At 41.7% G+C, this 15,946-nt stretch overlaps 1 long non-coding RNA gene across 1 annotated transcript; it reads right to left on the reverse strand.

Annotated features, from left to right (window-relative positions):
- Window positions 1-13,408: 13,408 nt before the first annotated feature.
- LOC145863978 (uncharacterized) lies at window positions 13,409-15,491 on the reverse strand. The gene is made up of 2 exons (XR_014382567.1): window positions 14,882-15,491; window positions 13,409-14,586 (listed from the first exon to the last, which is right to left on the reverse strand). It is a non-coding gene; the product is annotated as an uncharacterized LOC145863978 (long non-coding RNA).
- Between the last annotated feature and the right edge of the window lie 455 nt (window positions 15,492-15,946).

Genomic DNA, 15,946 nt, shown 5'->3' on the forward strand with positions numbered 1-15,946 from the left:
GTATGTATGTTTATTACATGTATGACAAAACTTTATTGCAAACTGCTTTGCCCTGCACTCAGAAAAAGCAAAAGCCACAAGTGTTTTTCATTTATACTATCAGTGCCTAGTTGGTGCTTCCTGTGCTTATTCAAATGATGGTTTGTGTGTACTGTATTGACGCAAAAACTTTTTTTTTTTTTTAAGAGTTTGAAGAGTTTTGCAAGAATTGTTTATTTTTGCAAGATGTATACCATTTTGCTGGTTTCGTGTAAGGTTTTGTGGTTAGAATGTAGAATTTTGCAAAAATAGCCTATAGTTTTAAAGATGGTGCCTGAGCAATCAGAGAAAAACTGCAAATGTGAATAATGAAAGACACCACAGGCAGAAGAACGATGAAAAGTTTGTTTGACAGTGAGTTGTACACCTGGCAGGCAGGAGGTTTAAAAAGTGAGAGCCTAGAGCTCACCTAGTGGACAACTAACAGAGAACCAGCACAGACAGTCTGTACTAAAACAACTCTTTCATTCTCTTCTAGTTATTCAACCAGGCAAAAGAACAGCAGCACATGTATTATTGAAAAGACACATTAGAGAGAGAGAGAGAGAGAGAGAGAGAGAGAGAGAGAGAGAGAGGAGAGAGAGACCGAGAAAGAAAGAAAGAAAGAGAGAGGGAGAGAGAGAGAGAGGGAGGATGGAGAGAGAGAGAGAGAGAGAGAGAGAGAGAGAGACCGAGAAAGAAAGAAAGAGAGAGGGAGAGAGAGAGAGAGAGAGAGAGAGAGAGAGAGAGAGATAAAAAAAAAGAGAGAGAGAGAGAGAAAAAGAGAGAAACCCCACAAGAGAGACAGAAAAAAAGAGAGAGAGCGAAAGAGACAGAGAAAGAGAGAAAGAAAGAGAGAGAGTGAGAGAGAGACTGAAAGACAGAGACTAAGATAGACACAGATGTCATGGCATGAAAGTCCTTGTTGGCTGAAACAGACCAGAACATGCACTGGTAACAAGAGTAAAGAGAAGGACAGGCTGCCAAAGTAACAGATCAACTGAATGAAATAGGAGGAATACAAACAGCAGATAAAGGCAGGTGAAGTACATTCTCTGAGGTTCACTCTGAGGTTCACTCTGAGGTTCACTCTGCGGTTCACTCTGAGGTTCACTCTGCGGTTCACTCTGAGGTTCACTCTGAGGTTCACTCTGAGGTTCACTCTGAGGTTCACTCTGAGGTTCACACTGCGGTTCACTCTGAGGTTCACTCTGAGGTTCAGCCTGCGGTTCACTCTGTGGTTCACTCTGAGGTTCACTCTGAGGTTCACTCTGAGGTTCACTCTGAGGTTCACTCTGAGGTTCACTCTGAGGTTCAGCCTGCGGTTCACTCTGAGGTTCACTCTGAGGTTCACTCTGAGGTTCACTCTGCGGTTCACTCTGCGGTTCACTCTGAGGTTCACTCTGCGGTTCACTCTGAGGTTCACTCTGAGGTTCACTCTGAGGTTCAGCCTGTGGTTCACTCTGAGGTTCACTCCATCCAAAATAAGTCCAGTTGCCTGGTGGTGAGGGAGAAAGTGTTCAAGAAACAAAAACCAGAGTGGAGGAGGATGTGAGGAAGGGTGAAGAATACTGCAGCTGTTTAAAAGAACATTACATCTTTCAGTGACATGGGTATTGTATTAGAATCATTCTATGGCATTACATTTCTCCAAAATATTGAAAGCAAAGCTGTAATCTAAAAATCATAGATACGAAATGCCATGGTGTTTTTCACCAATCTGAAAAATAAAGTTCTGCAAAGCACATGCTCAGAAACAGTGATGACAAATTAGGACGAGAGATGTGAAACAGAGAAAGGGGGATGTTGAATGATAATGAAGGGGAAAAAGCAGAAAAGCAGAAAAGGAGTAGTGAAGAGCGGACAGAAGATGGATGTTCAAGATTGAATCCGAATATCTCTTCCAATATCCACCACCGTTACTCAGCTCGCTCATACATGCCCAGTAGTGTAAAGTCCTTAAGTAAAAATACTTTCAAGTATTGCTTAAGTAGTTTTTTGTGGTATCTGTACTTTACTATTTATATTTTTGACAACTTTTATTTTTACTTCACTACATTCCTGAAGAAAATGATGTACCTTATACTCCATACATTTTCCCTGACACCCAAAAGTACTCGTTACATTTTGACAGGAAAATGGTCCAATTCACACACTTATCAAGAGAACATCCCTGGTCATCCCTACTGCCTCTGATCTGGCGGACTCACTAAACACAAACGCTTCGTTTGTAAATTATGTCTGCGTGTTAGAGTGTACCCCTGGCTATCTGTAAATAAAAAATGTAAAAGTATAAAATGTGTCCGTCTGCTTTGCTTAATAAAAGGAATTTGAAATTATTTATACTTGTACATTTACGTTTGATACTTAAGTATATTTTAAACCAAACACTTTTAGACTTACTCAAGACTTACTCAAGTCGTACTCACTTACTCACTCCGAGACTATACTGGCATGACTTTCACAGACAACAAAAACACTCCGCACTCCAAGACTATACTGGCATGACTTTCATAGACTACAAAAACACTCCTCACTCCAAGACTATACTGGCATGACTTTCATAGACTACAAAAACACTGCACTCCAAGACTATACTGGCATGACTTTCATAGACTACAAAAACAATGCACTCCAAGACTATACTGGCATGACTTTCATAGACTACAAAAACACTCTTCACTCCAATACTATACTGGCATGACTTTCATAGGCTACAAAAACACTCTGCACTCCAAAACTATACTGGCATGACTTTCATAGACTACAAAAACACTGCACTCCAAGACTATACTGGCATGACTTTCATAGACTACAAAAACACTCTGCACTCCAATACTATACTGGCATGACTTTCATAGACTACAAAAACACTCTGCACTCCAATACTATACTGGCATGACTTTCATAGACTACAAAAACACTGCACTCCAAGACTATACTGGCATGACTTTCATAGACTACAAAAACAAAAGACAAAGTGATGTATTTAATCCTTTAAAAGCAAAAAAGTCAACAGAACACATTATTGGTCAATGTTAGATTCCCCATTAAAGCTGCTGTGTAAAGAAAGGCTAGAAGTGATGTGGTACTCTACTCAGGTGTGGTGATGGTAGGTGTGGTGATGGTAGGTGTAGTGAAGTTAGGTATGGTAGGTATGGTGATGGCAGGTGTGGTGATGGTAGGCTTGGTAGGTGTAGTGATGGTAGGTGTGGTGAAGTTAGGAATGGTAGGTATGGTGATGGCAGGTGTGGTGATGGTAGGTTTGGTAGGTGTGGTGATGGTAGGTGTGGTGATGGTAGGAATGTTAGGTGTGGTAATGGTAGGTGTGGTGATGGTAGGTGTGGTAAATGTAGTGATTGTAAGTGTGGGGATGGTAGGTCTGGTAGCTGTGTTGATGGTAGGTGTGGTGATGGTAGGTGTGGTAGGTGGGGTGATGGTAGGTGTGGTAGATGGGGTGATGGTAGATGTGATAGGTGTGGTGATGGTAGGTGTGGTGATGGTAGGTATGATAGGTGTGGTTATGGTAGATGTGTTGATGGTAGGTAGGGTAGGTGGGGTGATGGTAGGTGTGGTGATGGTAGGTGTGGTAGGTGGGGTGATGGTAGGTGTGGCAATGGTAGGTGTGGTGATGGTAGGGGTGATGATGGTAGGTGTGCTGATGGTAGGTGTGATGATAGTAGGTGTGGTGATGGTAGGTGTGGTAAATGTAGTGATCGTAAGTGTGGTGATGGTAGATCTGGTAGCTGTGGTGATGGTAGGTGTGGTGATGGTAGGTGTGGTAGGTGGGGTGATGGTAGGTGTGGTAGGTGGGGTGATGGTAGGTGTGGTGATGGTAGGTATGATAGGTGTGGTGATGGTAGGTGTGGTAGGTGGGGTGATGGTAGGTGTGGCAATGGTAGGTGTGGTGATGGTAGGGATGGTAGGTGTGATGATGGTAGGTGTGCTGATGGTAGGTGTGATGATAGTAGGTGTGGTGATGGTAGGTATGGTAGGAGTGGTGATGGTAGTAGTGGTGATGGAGGGTGTGTAGAAGGTAGGTATGATGGGTGTGGTTATGGTAGTTGTGATGATGGTAGGTGATGGTAGGTGGGGTGATGGTAGGTGTGGTGATGGTAGGTGTGGTAGGTGGGGTGATGGTAGGTATGGTGATGGTAGGTGTGATAGGTGGGGTGATGGTAGGTAGAGTGATGGTAGGTCTGATGGTAGGTGTGGTGAAGGTAGGTATGGTAGGTGTGGTTATGGTAGATGTGATGGTAGGTGTGGTGATGGTAGGTCTGATGGTAGGTGTGGTAAAGTAATTATGGTATGGTATTTGTAGTGATGGTAGGTGTGATAGGTGTGGTGATGGTATGTATGATGGTAGGTGTGGTGATGTAAGTGTGGTGGTGGTAGATATCATAGGCATGGTGAAAGTAGGTGTGATAGGTGTGGTGATGGTAGGGGTATCAATGGTAGGTATGGTGGGTGTGGTGATGGTAGGTGTAATGGTAGGTATAGTGATGGTAGGTTAAATGGTAGGTGTAATGGTAGGTGAAATGGTAGGTGTATTGGTATGTATAGTGATGGTAGGTGTAATGGTAGGTATAGTGATAGTAGGTGTGGTGATGGTAGATGAGATGTAGGTGTGATAGTTGTGGCAGTTGTGGTAGGTAGGTTTGGTGGGTGTGGTGATGGTAGGTGTGGTAGATGTGGTGATGGTAGGTCTGGTGATGGTTGGTGTGGTGAAGGTAGGTAAGGTAGGTGTGGTGATGGTAGGTGGGATAGATGTGGTGATGGTAGTTGTGATAGATGTGGTGATGGTAGTTGTGGTAGGTAGGTGTGGAAGATGTGGTAGGTAGGTTTGGTAGGTGTGGTGATGGTAGGTGTAGTGATGGTAGCTGTGGTAGGTTTGGTGACAGTAGGTGTGATAGTTGTGGTTTGTAGGTTGTGTGATGGTAGCTTTGGTAGGTGTGTTGATGGTAGGTGTAGTAGTTGTGGTAGGTTGGTGTGGTAGTTGTGGTAGGTAGATGTGGTAGTTTTGGTAGGTAGCTGTGGTAGTTGTGGTACGTAGGTGTGGTAGTTGTCTTAGGTAGGTTTGTTGATGGTAGGTCTTTTAGTTGTGGTGATGGTAGGTGTGGTAGTTGTGGTGATGGTCGATGTGGTAGTTGTGGTAGGTAGGTGGGGTAGTTTTGGTACATTGGGTGGTAGTTGTGGTAGATAGGTGTGGTAGTAGTGGTAGGTAGGTGTGGTAGTTGTGACAGGTAGGTGTGGTAGTTGTAGTAGGTAGGTGTGGTAGTTGTGGTAGGTAGGTGTGGTAGGTAGTTGTGGTAGGTAGGTGTGGTAGTTGTGGTAGGTGTGGTGGTTACGCTTGGCCTGTATCCAGATTTTCATATTGTCATACCTTCCTTCTCTCATACCGGGATTTAAAGTACTACCAGCATAGCACATGAGGGGATGCTAAAAACACAAGAAAAGCCTATGGGCTTCTATTTCCAGAATGCTAACAAATTAGCATAAACTGTTAGCAAATTCACATAGATGCTGTTAGCTAAATGCTAACAACTGAAAATGAACAAACTAACTGCAAAGCAGTGGAGACTTCTGAGGGGAGGACAGCTCATAATAATGTCTGGAATGAAGTCAATTGAGTGGTATCAACCACATGGAAACCACATCTTTGATGGGTTGATACCACTCCATTGACTCCATTCCAACCATTATTATGAGCCTTTGTCTCCTCAGCAGCTTCCACTGTTGCAAAGAAAGGCAAATCCAGCTCATAAAGTTGTCAGGGATAATCAACGAGGGACTGTGTGTTCTATGGTAAATAATGAACACTGTGGAACTGACCTTCCATGGACTTGCATTATTTTCCAGAGAACCATAAAGCCCTGAGTTGATTATCCCTTTTATACCATGGCTATAATTTAACACATTTGCCGGTAGAAATGTGTTCATTTGCCAGTAGAAATGTGTTCAACATCCACTGAAGTAGCTAGCAAGTTTACTAGATAGCTAAAGTAGTTGCCTTGGTAACCAAACAAACATACTTGCTAGTTTAGATAACCAAACCATCAGTCCTAGCTTGCTATTACGAAAACCTAATTCAACAATACCAATAATGTTTTCAATTTCACTTAATTTGTAATGTCCAAAAGTCCAAACGTAATTGCCGTGGATTGGAGGGAAGAGGTCCATGAACCAATATCAGTTTGTTGTATTAATAAAAGTAATATGGGGTGGAAGTTACTGAAGTTTTAGGGAAACATTTTTCAGGTAAAGTCAATTCAAATTCATTAAAAAATACAAAGTAAAAAAATACAAAACATAATTGACGTTCATTTGTGGGATGAGGTTCCTGAACCAATGATAGTTGTTTGTATTCATTAAAGTAACATAGGGTGGAATCTATTGAGGTTTTAAGGAAGTATCTTTAATGTAAAGTCAATTTAAGTTGGTAGAATATCACCAAAGTCAAAAAATACTAAAGTAATTGCTTTTGAATGGAGGGATGAGGTCCCTGAACCAATCACAGTTAGTTTTACTCATGATTGTCACATGGGGTGGAATCTATTGACATTTTAAAGTATTATTCATGCAAATGGTATTAACCTTTGTAAAATAGTATCCAAAGTAAACAAATACAACACAAATGGCTGTTGATTGGAGGCATGACATCCCTAAACCAATAACAGTTGGTTGTATTCATGAAATTCTTATGAGGTGGAAGATATTGATGTTTTAATTAAGATTTTTTTATGTAAAGTGATTTCTTTTACATTTTGTAGATTTTATAGAAGTAAAAAAAATGTAACTAATTGCATTCGAGAGAAGAGGTCTCTTTACAGTGTCAAATTTGTTTGAGATCACTATGTCATGTAGTTGAGAAGGTATTGATATTTTTCATTTACAGATATTTGTATGCATTGCAGTTTTAAGACGGTTCCTTAACCCTCTGAGCAGAGGATAGCACATTTTTAGCTAAATTTCACCTCCAAAAAGTAAATATGACACCAAATTGGAAAAACAAGGGGTGTAACTTATTAACTATCATCATTTAATAATAATGTATTCATCATAGAATCATCTTTGATTATAGTATTGTCAGTGGCGAGCCGTCATTTAGGGCAGGTGGGGCAGAGCCACACCCGTTTTGAGCCCCACGTGTTTAGCAAATATATATATATATTAATATGTGTCACATATCAGTTTGCAAACAATGTAAAAAGGAAAATGTAATCATTGAGTTAATAAAGCCTCATACAGACATGGTATGTTTTTGCTTTCTTTCTTTTTCCTTGTCATTTCAAGAGAAATTATGAAGAGAAATTATAGATTAAATGTATCGGTGCTCATCAACCATTGGACATAAACATTACACAACAAGTTGGAAATCGCAAATTCAACAATGGGTGGTTTGGAAGGAATCAGTGGCTAACTACAAGCTTAACAAAGCAATCACTAGCCTGCTATTCAGCATGACTTCTGCCGCATTCAAAACAACTGGAAACTTGGAACTGGGAAATCTTAGACTTCAGTGAGTTCAAGACAACTGGGAACTCTGACTGGGAAAACAAGTTTTGAACGTTCATCCAACTCGGAATTCCAAGTCGGGAACTCAGGCCTCTTTCTTGTGCTCTGACCTGAAGATCACTGACGTCATGATTCAACCTTGTTTTTTTCCAAGTTCCCAAGTGTCTTGAAAGCACCATAAATCCAGAGAATGCCAGACTTTGATGACAAATTTTGATGACAAACCGCCGCGACACCTTCCTGTTCAAGTGAGCACAGCACAACAAGTTGAGTCCAAAAATGTCTTGAATGCTGCTCTATAAATGATGTAATATGCCAGGGAGATATGCATTCTGTAGCTAAGAAAGTAATACTAAGTGTATGTTGTGTAGTAAGCTGTTAGTAGCCCATGTGCCTCAGCCTAATAATTTTGTCCCTTTCCCCTCTCATAACTTAGCCTACTGCTCTGACTTGGTGGTGCACATGTAGACTATATATATTGACTACGTCCATCCTAGCTCTCTCATTAATGTCTTCATCAAAATTACGGATTGCCTCTTATCCACTCATTGTCCCCTTATGCCATAGTTTGTACATCTCAACTGTCAGTAGAAACCACATTTGTTTAAGCAAGTCAGCCATATCAGCTATGTTCTTTAAAAGGTTTCACTCCATGGTGCTGAAAAGAAAGCTCTGCTGTTGGGACAGCTTTATGTAGACCCTAACAGTTTGTGGGCACCGTTTGTCAAAGTTATAGTGCAATTAATGTATTGATTAGTGTTGTGTTGTGTAGTGGCTTTGCTGGCATGTATCTAAAACATTTTTGGGGAGTTTTCCCCACCAAGATTTACATGCTACAATCACCACTGGGTGGGTGAATTATAACACATCAACCCTGTTACCTAAGAATGTTAGAATTAGGTTAAATAAAAGTTACACTCCCCAAAAGGTACTCAATTGGTGGAATGACCCAAGAACTGAACTGGAGGTGGGAGAGCTAACGATGCGTCTACTGTTGCTCTCTCCTCAGATTCTTAGAGAAGCTATTTCAATCTGATATTTCTCCTATGGTCTAAAAAGGATGTGTATAGAGGACTCCTCTCTAATATAACATGTCACACATTGTGTCAGACTGATGGAATGTTAGGTGTCTCATTGAAAGTCTAACATCTACCATGACTACTGGATGTTTCAATTCTAATAAATAACAAAACAATCCACACCGTAACAACAATATAACTTTTTTAATGAATGGTTTTATTAAAGCTTAAAATTTTGCTAACAAAAATGACATCATCCAAGATCACTGGCCTGACTTGTGCAGCTCTGCCCAGGGATTGAATTTAGTTGCTACTGGTCCGGTCCAGGCTAACTGAAGACCTCCTCCCAGACCTCCCTGAACTCTTCCCAGACCTCCCTTTTCAGCACCTCCCCTTAACACCTAAGACCAGCAGTGGGAACTGAACTAGCAACCATGGAGCTGCTAGGCTCTGCTCCTAGGGACCATCTCCTGTCGTTGTACCCTAGATCAAGGCACTTAATCCTGAAATGGCTCTTCACCCAAGAGGTGCTGCTCCATGGCTGTCCCTGTGCCTCTCAACTTGTACCATCATTTATTGGGAGTTATCTTCTAGGTCTAGGACAGGTGAGGTGGTGGAAATGATCAGAGTTGCGTTCAACTTGAATAAAGATGAGAAACTCTGGTCTGTGGAGCCACTGGTCTGAGGGGAGGACTTCTATTTAAACCATGTCCATTTGGGGATATTTTCTAGGACAGTAGAGGTGGTGAGCAGAGATGAATTCAACTTGGAAAGAGATGAGAATCTCTGCTCTGGGGAGGAGAGTCACTGACCTTAGATGGTTTGTTGCCTTGATAAAGAGGATACTTTCTGGCTTGAGGAGAATATAATGTTTTGTGGAGGAAATGTGGCTTCATCGAGTTCCAGCTCTAGGCAGGCAGCACGTCAGGAATGCTGTAAGACATCACAGAGACAGGTAAGTATCTACATATTTACATGTGTGTTGCATGTACACTAAACCCTCACATTTGGCTAATGTCACTTTTAAAGTGACAACATATATATAAACAGTGTAACATGAATACATTTTTAAACATTATTTACCTCATCTTAATTCTCTTCCAGATGCTTGGCCTTTTCTTGTTCTTGGAGGTTGGCTCTGATGTTTCAGCCTCTTCTGGAGCTTCCAGCTGCTGGTTCTCTGGCCACTCCTGCTGGTTCTCTGAACTCCCCTCCTGGTTCTCTGCCCATGCCTGCTGCCTCCTTGGCCCCTCCTGCTGGCCATCTCCAGATCCAACAGGCTCTTGGCTTACCTGTTGGCCTGTGGCCCATCCCGGCAATGCCTGACCGTGGTTGGAATCGTGGCTGTGTTGGGTGGTTGGACACCGGGTGTTGATTTGAGCATCAGCCTCCAGATTCATCTGCTCCAGGTACTTTTCCTTTATCCTCTCTCTCTCCCTCTCCTCCTTCAGTTTCTGATGAGTCCTTTTTTTAAGCAGGGACTGCTCTCTCCACTGCTTATTGAAATCCTCCAACTTCTTCCTTCTCTCCTCATCCTTCAGCAGCTCCTTCCTCTTCTCCCTCTCTCTCTGCCCGGGTCATGGTGGATGTTAGCCTTGTGTGTCCAGGGATGGCTGGGAGGGGAGAAGAAGTAGAGTTCACATTCAACTTAGTGGATCTGGTATCAACTTAAATGTAATGGACACAGGGAATTAAGAATAGAAAACACAATTTGATCTCAAGGATTCTTTAATCGTTTCAATTGAGCAAGGCATAGAATTTGTCAATGAAGTGCAATAATTCCCATCCCGAATTGACCTGACCCTAAGTTGAACATGAGTCCCAAATGGCACCTATTCCTTGTATAGAGCCAGGGCCTATGTGATAGCTTAGGGCTCCATGGCAACTAGGGGCCCCCCGACCCCCCCAAAAGCCTTTTTTGTGTGTGTTTTTTAGGAACTCTTTCTGGGTCTCTACTTAGTCTTGAGAGTTAGACTAGTAGATGACATAAGGTATCATTTAAAAACGTGGTTGTTACATCAGCAGTATTTTTCTTGTTATGTCAGTCAGTCACTCAATTAGCCATGTCAGCTAACATATTCTTTGGACAGTAGTTTTATATTGAAACAATGATGCAACATGATGACTGGTGTGGAACTTATGTGTGTAGAGGAGACTAAAGAGGATGATGTCATAAGCAGAGGTAAAACAGGTCTTACCTATGTGGACGATCTTATAGCCCTCCTCAGCCTCTCTCTGATACGTTCTCTCGATCTTTTTGAGGTTCCTCTTCTCCCACTTCTTATTCACCCAGTCCACAGCTCTCCTTCGGCTACTTTTATCAGGTGGGAGAATGTCCTCCTTGTCATCTTCTTTCTCCTCCTCCTCTTCACTGTTCTCTGTCTCACCCATCTTGTAATTCCCAGGGATCTCTCTTCTTTCCTCTTCTGACATCTCCTCTCTTATGTTTGCCTTTATGATGTTCTCTCTCTCTCTGATTAAAGCTAAATGGCCTTCAATGGCTCTCTTTCTCTCCTCCTCTCTCTTTTCCTCTCTCTGCCTCTCCTCCTCTCTCTTTTCCTCTCTCTGCCTCTCCTCCTCTCTCTTTTCCTCTCTCTGCCTCTCCTCCTCTCTCTTTTCCTCTCTCTGCCTCTCCTCCTCTCTTAGTCTGAACATTTCTTTCTGTCTGGCAATTCCAATCTCTCGTTTTTTATCCTGCTCCTCTTGTTGTCTTGCCCTCTCCTGTTTTCTTTCCATCTCCAGCCGTCTTTCCTCCTTCTCCCTCCTGATTTGTTGTCCTCTTTCTATGTGTTCTCGTTCCCCCTTCAACACTTCTAACCTCCTCTCTTTACGTCTATTGAAGACTTCCCGTGCTTTAGCTTTAACATTAACTACTACATCTTTCTTCATGCTTACTTCCTTTCCTCTCTCTTCTCTTTCCATGTACTCTTCCTCTGCTTTCTTAATAATCACTTCCTGCTTTTCTTCCATCTCTCTCTCCTGTTCTATCTCCAGTTCATTCTGCCCCTCATTTCTTCTTCCTGCTTCCTCCCTCTCTCTCATAATCATATTTTCTTTCTCCATCTTTTTCTGTTGCTGATCTTTTAATTCCATCTCTCCCTGATTCTCATTGTCTTTCTCCCTTTCTTTCTCTTTCTCCATTTGTTTCTGTCGCTCCTCTTGGTTGTCGTCTGTGTATCTCTTCTATCTTTCTCTGTATCTTGTTCTCCCTCTCTCTTCCCTCCTTCTCCATGTCAATTTGCTTCTGTTTCCATATATCTTCTTCTTCTTGATCTCTCTCAAACTTTCTCTTTCTCTCCTCTTGTTGTTGTCGTCTCTCTTTCTCTCCCATCTCTCTCTGTCTCTCTTCTTCCATACTTTTTTGTCTCTTCTCCATTCTATTTCTTTCAATCTCTCTCTGTCTCTCTTTCTCCCTCTCTCGTTCTGTCTCTTCCATCTCTATTTGCTGTTGTTTACATATTTCTTCTTCATTCTCTCTTTCAATCTCTCTCTGTCTCTCTTTCTCCCTCTCTCGTTCTTCGTCTTCCATCTCTATTTGCATCTGTTTACATCTTTCTTCTTCATTCTCTCTTTCAATCTCTCTCTGTCGTCTCTTGCTCTCTTTCCATACTTTTTTGTCTCTTCTCCATTCTCTTTCTTTCAATCTCTCTCTGTCTCTCTTTCTCCCTCTCTCGTTCTTTCTCTTCCATCTCTATTTGCTTCTGTTTACATATTTCTTCTTCATTCTCTCTTTCAATCTCTCTCTGTCTCTCTTTCTCCCTCTCTCGTTCTTCCTCTTCCATCTCTATTTGCTTCTGTTTGTGTCTCTCCTCTTCTTCTTCTTCTCTCTCCATCTCCTTCTTCTTCTCATCTTCTTGTTGTCTCTGTTTTGGTATTGTCTCCATTCTCTTTCTTTCTACATCTTTCTGTTTGTTGTTCTCACCCTCCATCTTCTCCTCCATGTCCATTTGGTTCTGTTTCCATAGATTTTTGTCTGTTTCCATATTTTCTAATTCTATCAGCTGTTCCTTGATTTTCTTGAAGACTTCCTCCAATTCAGACGTATTTTTGTCATTGATGAGGGCTGTCTCCATCTCCATCTCTCTCTCCACTCTATTTTTCATCTCCTCTTCTCTTCGTCTCCAATCATTTTCTCTCTCTCTGTCTCTATCAAATGTTCTCTCTGGTTCAGTCTCATCTTTCAATCTAATCTCTTCTTTCATTCTCGCAACCTCTCTGTCTAACACTAGTACATTTTGGTTAACCTGTTTCACTCTCTCATTCTGTCTTCTATACGCTTCTTTCGCTCTTTCAAATTTGATTTTGTATTGCATTTCTTTTGTTGTCATATCTTCTTTCAGTCTCTCAACCTCTCTCTCTAACTCTTTTGCCTTTTCGTTAACCAGTTTGACTTTCTCATTCTCTGCAATACGCATGTCTCTTCCTCTTTCAAATATTATCTCCTTTTCAATCTCTTTCAATCTCTCAATCTCTCGTTCTAACGCTTTTATCGTTTCTTCTGCCTTTTTCACTTTCTTCTTCATTTCTTGTCTTTCCAATTCTGCTTTTCTCTCCCTTTCCATCTCCCTTTCTCTCTCTCTTTCCCTCTCTCTTTCCCTCTCTCTTTCTGTCTCAATAGGTTTGTTGTTCCAGGCCAGTCTTGGTCGCTGATCCTCCATGACTTTCTGCCATAGCCTCAATCTCTCTATCTCTTGCTTCATTTTAAAAGGTGAAATTAGTGATAATCTATGACCAAGACATACTTTCAAAGGATTTGCAGAGAATGATACATAGAAATACGACCTAGACCTAGGTAATTGAATCAAACACTGGACAACATCAATAGCAGGGTTATTTTGATCAATTCATCTGGACAATTCATTGTCAATTAATGTATTGACATGTTTGAAAGAATTATGAGACATTTTATGGACAAATACAAACACACAACTAGCTTGCCCATTCAGTTAGGGGTTTGAGAAATTCCCGTTGCAATTTGTGTGATGTTACAACAATGTTACCTCTGATGTTTATGCTTGTAGAAATTACTCCTACAAATGATGTTTCACTAATGCAATTATTTACAACCTGCACACATACAGTTATCAACAACAACAACAGTAATGATGTTAATAAGGAAGTGGATATTCAACCGGCAGAAGAAAGGCATAGGGGTTGAGATAAATGAAGGTTAGGTTCAGGACCTAGGGTTGGGTTAAGGTAAAGGTTAGGTATAGTTTCAGTGAGGTCAAGGTAAGGGTTAACGTTAAGGAAAGGCATAAAAGTTAACATTTGGTTAGCGTACCGCTGTCCGCCACGATTCATTGCCTTTTAATAATAACAATGACATGTCTTACGTGGGCCAGTTGTAGATCCACCATCAGTAGCTCCAGCAGATGTTTGAGGCTCTTGATCTCCTGCATTTTTCTGTTGTTCTCCTTCGCTTCTGTGACTCTCTGTGCCTCCCTCTGTCTCTCTCTGTCTCTCTGCCTCTCTCTGTCTCTCTGCCTCCCTCTGTCTCTCTGCCTCCCTCTGTCTCTCTGCCTCTCTCTGTCTCTCTGCCTCTCTCTGTCTCTCTGCTTCTCTTGTCTCTCTGCCTCCCTCTGTCTCTCTCTGTCTCTCTGCCTCTCTCTGTCTCTCTGCCTCCCTCTGTCTCTCTGCCTCTCTCTGTCTCTCTGCTTCTCTTTGTCTCTCTGCCTCCCTCTGTCTCTCTGCCTCTCTCTGGCTCTCTGCTTCTCTCTGGCTCAGGATTTCAACCTTCCACTCTTTCATTAGACCCCTTTCTACTCTTCTTCTCCTCCTTACCTCTTCTAAAAGGGATCTGAGATGGTCTGTCTCAGACTGTAATTGTTCAATGATCTTGTCCTTCTCCGTTCCACCATTCCTCTTCTTCTTTTCCTCCTCCCAGAGGCAGACTTGAAGTCTGTCCATCTCCTTCTTCTGATTTCGGATCGTTCGATCCTTCCCCCTCAACTCAAGCATGTGGGCTTCCTTCTCTGTACAGGTCTTCTTCTCTTCTCTCAGGAACTGAACCTCCATCTCTGCCTGCTTGTAGCTGGGAGCAAAGGAATGTCCACACATTATTTAGGAAGTGAACTCAGACAATTTATTACAGCCTTAAAATAATAATTAAACCTCTGTGCAATTAAACTGTCTTTAATAACACAACTCACACAACTGTGACTTACAGTACGTGAATGTAATGAGTTGACTGTCCATGATGGCCAGAGGTGGGTAATGTGTAGCTCTGGTCCAGGGCGTTACATACAGCTTGCAGACACTGAGCCTTCCTTCAGCAAGCCGCACATAATGCCCTGGACCAGAGCTAGGTTATGTGATGAATGACTTACAGACTGTTCCACATGATAGGAGGGGGTAAGAAGCAAGTCCCAGTAGGAGACGGAGATCGTCCAGAAGAAGAAGAGGTGTCCATCTCCTCAGAGACTGTAGTAAAGGTCTACAAGTTTTATTTCTGGAAAATAAAGAGATGCCTTTGTTCAGCAACAATGTGTGTTTCTATGTTTCTGTCACTAGATGGGGCCATTGTACACAACATTTACTCACCAGGTCAGTTAATTCAGAAATAGTCTACACACTACAGTACTCAAGCTCTAGCCTACAACCCATCATGCATCAGCACAAGTAATATAATACTACCTCATCACAACTTCATAATCCCAGTACACCTGGATTGTGTTCACAAAGTGTTTCAGGGTAGGAGTGCTGATCTAGGATCAGATCCCCCCGTCCATCAAAACGTATTCAGTTTGATTTAAAAGACACAATTGATTATTGATCAGCACTCCTTCTATGAGACTTTGTGAATATGAGCCTGTGTGAAAGAACCTTTCTGGCATATGCTGGCTAGACAGTACACAGACAGACAGATAGTCCGACAGACAGACAGATAAGTCAGCAAGACAGACAGACAGAAGAGTAGATATAGATGGACTGATTGATAGCAACAGAAAAAAACAAAGATATAATTGTATTTTATAATGTCAGAAAGAAAAAATATTTCAAATACATTAACGTTCACCTTCACATGTGTTATCTTACCATGACAGAATTATAGTCTAAGTAGGCTAGCGGTTGGTTAATGTATTGTAAACTTGTGTAAATATTAGACTCACCTCAAATCACACGTGTCAAAGCCCAGTTTTAGTGTGGAACCGAATAATATCTTTGGCATGAACTTTCTCTGGTCTGGAGCTGTATTGTTGCGTCATTTGAAACGCTTGAGCGTCATAATCGGTTCACCGCGCCTGCTTGATTGACAGCTAGGGGTTCTCCTGCGCATCAGTGTCCAAAAGTCGATATTGTTGCGCTACTCATAATTGATAAAGACATTTATAACCATTTTCACTCGACTTTTATTTCGTGTATTTTTGTCTAAGGTTATTTGGTAGTCTATG

This window comes from Salmo salar, chromosome 24 (genome assembly GCF_965601325.2).
Source record: "Salmo salar chromosome 24, fSalSal1, whole genome shotgun sequence".
Taxonomy (NCBI): Eukaryota; Metazoa; Chordata; class Actinopteri; order Salmoniformes; family Salmonidae; genus Salmo; species Salmo salar.